Here is a 6000-nt window from a genome sequence, read left to right on the forward strand (position 1 = left end):
GGAGATGGCTGCCCCGCAAGCCTCCACCCATCCCTGCAGGGGCGCTTCGGGAGCTGGTGGTCTGCACCCCACTGGTGGGGTTCACCTCCTGCTGGGAGGAGAGTGGCTGCCTGGCATGCTCTGCTGCCCCAGGCACCCTTGCTATCCCATGGTTGCTGGAGTGTCCCTGGTGATCACATGGGATGTGATCCTTTTGGAGTGACTGTCCAATCCTCCATGCAATCCCCCCGGTGACCTTGATGATTCCAAGGGATGGGATCCCCCCTTTGGGATGTCCATTATGATGATGTGGCATGTGACACTGGTCAACCCATGGGATAAGAACCACTGGGGTTACTTTGGTGACCCTGTGGGAAGTGACCCTCCCCTAAGTTGCCCCTGTTGGCTATGGGTGTGGAACATCCCTGGGCTGGGAAGAGGTGAGCAGCATGGGGCTGCTTCCCTTGCAGCCCCAGGCCTTCCCTTGCCAGGATCTCATGGGGTTCTCCAGTTCCTGTGTCCAGTTAAAGGTGTCACCACCATCACCTTGTCCTCCTCAAGCTAGTGATGAAGGTCCCATGTCCCATTGTCCTGGTTTCAGCTGGGATAGAGTTAATATTTTTTCTTAGAAGCTAGTACAGTGCTGTGTTTTGGATTTGGTGTGAGAACAATGTTGACAACATGCTGATGTTCCTAGCTGTTGCTGGGTAATGCTTATACTAAATCAAGGACTTTTTGGTTTCCTGGGCCCTGTCAGCAAAAGGGCTGGATGGATATGGGAAATCGGGAGGGGACACAGCCAGGACAGGTGACCTGAACTAGCCAAAGGGGTGTCCCATACTATATGACATCATGCTGAGTATATATAAGCTGGGGGAAGAAGAAGGAGGGGGGGACATTCAACATTATGGCGTTTGTCTTCCCAAGTAACCATTACGTGTGATGGAACCCTGCTTTCCTGGAGGTGGCTGAACAGCTGCCTGCCCATGGGAAGCAGTGAATGAATTCCTTGCTTTGCTTTGCCTGCATGCACAGCTTTTGCTTTATTTATTAAATTGTTCCTATCTCAACCCTTGAGTTTTACATTCCTTTCCGATTCTCCTCCCCATCCCTCTGGGTGGAGGGGAGTGAGCGAGCAGCTGCAGGGTGCTTGGTTACCAGCTGGGGTTAAACCACAACACCCATCACTCCAGCTGGGAAGTCATGCAGGAGCATGGACTGTGGGATCAGTTGGCATAAGGCTGTCAGTGCAGTCATTGCACCCCTGAGATTCAGCTTCCCATTGCCCAGAAGAAGCCACATCAGGCAGAAATCACTGTGTATCTGGCAATGGTGGCATCTGGGTCTCCAGCTCAGGCATTCAGAGACTCACAAAATTCCACATTCAGACTATAAATCTGGCAGTGATCACATCAAGTCTAAAAACCTAGGAAGCTTGGACCAGGGAAGCCCACAGAAGTTTGGATGCTTAGTCAAAGTAAACAATTTGAACTTTCAGTTTTGGTTCAGGCTGAATCACTATGAAAACCATCTTTTTTGTGGTATCTCAGCAACAGCCAAAAAGCAGAAAAATGATGGCACCCACAAAAACAACAAGTAAAACAACTTGTCAGACTTTTAAAAACCTCAGTTACAAAATTCTTGGTACTGTACATGGGAAAACAGTCATGAGGGTAGTCAGGCACTGACCTGTTGGACCTACAGTTCTGGGAAACTTCCAGTGGATGAGGCAGAATCTCCAGAATCCATACTTATTAATGTATAAATGATGCACTGAATCTGGTTTTGGCAACTCTGATAATCATTGTATCTATCCATGATATCCTTTGCAACGCCTATTTCTGATTTTGTTTGTTTCCCTGTCCACAGGTTTCCCTTCTTTCACTTCTTTTTTTGTTGTGATGCTTCTGTGTTTGGAACAACTGTTTGTCTCTTCTTTCTAAACCAACCACATCATTCAATTAAAGAAAAAAGTTAGAATTTAAGCAGACTTGGTGAAAAGTAACCATGGTATTCTTCCTTTTGATTTTTTGGGTTTTGGTTTGGGTGTTTTTTGTTGTTGTAGTCTATTTATCTTAGGTTGTAAGATATTTGAGGTGAGGGCTACTGGTTCATGATACAGGATTGAAGTTATTATTAACTTTATTAATGTATAATCAATTTACACTACTAATTTACATAGATAATTTATAATACAATGGCTGCAAATGTGAGGTATACACATAATTGGAGCAATCAGCAAAATAATACTTTTCACCTGATACGAGAGGTTGTAGGAAGACCATGTTCTTTCACATATATATAGGCAAAGTAATCTCTAGGTCAGAAACTTCCCTTCAGTCAGCCACAGCCTCCCTTCTAACACTGAAGCAACAGTATTAGTTCTTTTTCATTAGTATATTTGGGGGGTTCATTACTAAAGAAAGTTTGCAAATACCCTTAACTGTGATTTCCTATATTCATTCTAACGTGTTGTTTGGTTGTTGGTTTTTGGTTTTTTGGGTTTTTTTTTTTTTTTTCAGTTGGTTTTAACATCCTCCCAACAGATCAGGACGTTACAAACAGAACAGGACCTTACATATCCAACAAGCTGTAAACCCAGATTCTGCCTGCATGGGCCAAAAATGCAACTTGAGAAATCAAGCAGTTGGCAGCAAGGAAACGGAGCCCGTGACCTCCCATGACAATGGAGGCCTTGGTGGTGACAGACTTCTCCCAGGAGCAGAACATGGTGTGGGGTTTGCAGAGCAAAGAGAAGGGTAGGTTTCACAATAGCAGAACTTGTAAGAGTTGCAGTTGTGGTACATACAGGTATTTCCTACCTGCTATTATGTTTTCCTCTGTTCAGGTGTCTGCAGGTCTAGGAGATTGCTGTTAGGGCATGGTGCAGAACAGAGCTTTTTGAGGGAGCACTCAAAGCAGCCTGCTGCTGCAGCAGCGCTATGCACTCAGCCGTGAAGAGAAAGATTTTCTCGTGCTTATTCTCTTAATAGCTGAAGTCATTCCAGCTGGATGCATCTGGCTGCTCTTGCATCCCCACCAGTAACCAGTGTATGGCCACACCCGGTGGCAAATGTGATGGAGGGAAATTCTCCACACCAGGAGCATTCCACATGAATGTTACTGGAGCAGAGGGTCAAAGTCACTGTGTTCCCTGGTTGGTGGGATCAGTACGTTTTCCTGTGCCTGTAGAGTATTTGAACCCATGCTGTGGGCACGAGAGGGAATCAGCATAGCAAATACCTTTATATTTGCTGACACCTGAGAAAGAACAACTTGGACTACTGAGACCAGGATGGGCATGAAGTAATCTTTCCCTTCTTTTACTCTTCGAGTTTCTGGCCATCTAGATGAATAAGCACTCCTTGATTCAGAAGATACATTTAAGATGTACCTATTAAATATAATTAACTATATTTAATCCTAAAATAATGGGTTTTCTTTCTGAACCCATCTGCACTTCTGACTTGGACACTATTCTTTGGCAGCATGGCTAAATTCTGCGCAAGAGTTACTGACCTGCAGGCTGGTTATCATAGCTCTAAATCATCATCTAATAATTTTTTCTGCTAGGTCTGCCAATGTGACTCATCCTTTATTTGGATCAGTTGCAAGACACGTAAACTAGATAACTGCAGAAAACTTCAGGAATCCAGGAATGATGAGACACATTCACAGAAAAAAGCCTAGGGGAAGTCAATTGTGCTCTAAGGATGTCTGGTTAGTCTTTTTAATTTATGCCTATCATTGGCATAGAAAATCAGCTGATGGGAGAGTCTGTTTAAGAACAAAACTGAGAAAAAACTTTATGCAAAAGAGGAAGCAGACATCAAAACTTGCCTATGTAATTATGGGCTATAAACATCTTATATTTACTGAAACAGGAAATGGAACAACTTTAAATTACATGTTTAAAATGTACTTCAGCCAACAGCCAGCACAATTAAAATCTGTCTTCATGCCTCTTTGCTTTGGCCTTAATTGATGTTTCCACAGTTCAGTAATCTCTGGTAGAGAGAAGAGGACAAAAGGCCTCTCTACAATCCACTTCTATAGTGTTTTCTGACTGTTTACCAGAGAATTATCAGGAATTCTTGCTTCTAGGTATAGACTAGCCCAGGATGTTACAGGTGTTGACAATGTTAGGGATGGGGAGAAGGCATCCTTTTAAAAGGATAAAGTTTGGAAGTTTTATAATGGTGACATTTTTTACTTATTTCCAGGTGATGAAGCACAGAGATGAACAGGCCCGTGGGGAAAGCTGCAGTCAACTGAGACCATCAAACTGTGTTCTCAAAGAGACTGAAAATGCAAAACTTAGAAAAATAAAGGGAAAAGAAAAAAAAAGGCCCCCAAGGACCCCTTAAGGGAATCAATATATATGCCTCTCTCCCTCCTAGAGAGACTAGAGAAGTAGCCCACTTCTTGTCATGTGGGGTCAGATGCTCTGCTCAAGATTAAATTGCTAGATACTGTGCTGGAAGGTCACTCTTTTTTTATATTTTATGTATCCTTTACATAGAAAGGATCTTGTTGATCCTTTCTACTCTACCATTGTGTCATGGAGTTTTAGCCTAATGAGAGCCTCTCAGTGGAAATCCACAACAGATCCTTTTACTCTTTTGATGTTAATTGAACAAAAGCTATATGGAAGTTGTTGCTGGTTTTCAAGTCATTGGTGCGCAAAGGACAATGACTGAAGGAGAGGCCACCCAGGGAAGGACCTAATAATCAGATAGATAATGACACCCCTTCCCATAGTTCTTTCTATGGCCCCAGAGTTGAGGTCTGAGCCAGGCTCATGCCACTGGAACAAGCATGCATGAGCAGGGGACGGGATATACTGTCTTCATGTTTGTTGCCTCAGTTTAGCAAACTTAGCTACCCGATTTAACACTTGCATCAGCTGAATGCTATCCCTTCCCTTAATACTGGCCCATCGACTTAAAATGTTGCTGTGTATCCTCAAAGAGCTGCCACAGTGGGTCACCTGTGTGACGACAGCAGTACGGTCAGACGTGCCCCTTTTGCAACACCTCCTTCTCCTCCACCGTTAGTTTGGTTTGCAGAGCCCCCACATCCCCATCCTGATTTCTGGGATGATGGGTATTGGATTGAAGATGCACTGGAAAGTGTTACCTCTGGTCTGTGTCTCTGTGGCTGCGTACCCAGAGGGTGGCATGCTAACCACTGCTGCTTGCTCAGAGAAGTGGATCCCTGCTCTATGATGGCTTCTGCCACCTGTTGCCTGTTGGTGAAAGTTTCTGGCCCACAGGAAAGTGAAATAATCACAGGAACTCTCAGTGGTGCCTGAGTCTGTGTTGCAGTTTCATGAGCTCCCAGTCAAAAGGCCAATAGAAAGCTGGTTTGATTTCTTCTGTTCTTGTTTCTTTCTTTCCCCTATTTTCTTTCTTTTCTCTTTCCCCTATTTTCTTTCTTTTCTCTTCCTTTTCTCTCTCTCTGCTTTTTTTTTTTTTTTTTTTTTTTTTTTTTTTTTTGGAAGAAGACGTATTTTTATATCACCTTGTTAAACCTCAGCATTTTGCACCGTAGGACTGCTCAGATATCTGCAAAAAATGCTTGTGTTGTGCCCCGGGATGAGGGAACCTGCAGCTAACAGCGCTTGGCAGAATTTCATCTAATCACTCACTGAGGTGGCCTGAAAAGCCTGATATTCAGGTTTGCTCAAAGAGGACCTGAAATGACACAGGATCTATGTTTGACCCCACGACTGAAGAAGGCATCCTCATGACTATGGACACCCTGTTCAGTGATTTGATCTGTGGCAGCTTGCTAGGGCAAAGAGCACTTTGAAAACTGCTTTGAAATACTGTTTTGTCCTCTGCACAGTACAACTCATTCTACCAATTTCCTTCCTTGTATTAGCATGGCCATAATAATGATCAGTTATGCTTACATAAAAGGTTGTTGTTTTTTTTTAAAAAAAAAAAAAAGGTGGGGGGAATGAACAAAATGAACAAGAGACAGAAACCTGCTTGATTTTCAGAGGAGGATGCCTAG

The sequence above is a fragment of the Falco peregrinus genome, chromosome Z, assembly GCF_023634155.1.
Source record: "Falco peregrinus isolate bFalPer1 chromosome Z, bFalPer1.pri, whole genome shotgun sequence".
Classification (NCBI taxonomy): domain Eukaryota; kingdom Metazoa; phylum Chordata; class Aves; order Falconiformes; family Falconidae; genus Falco; species Falco peregrinus.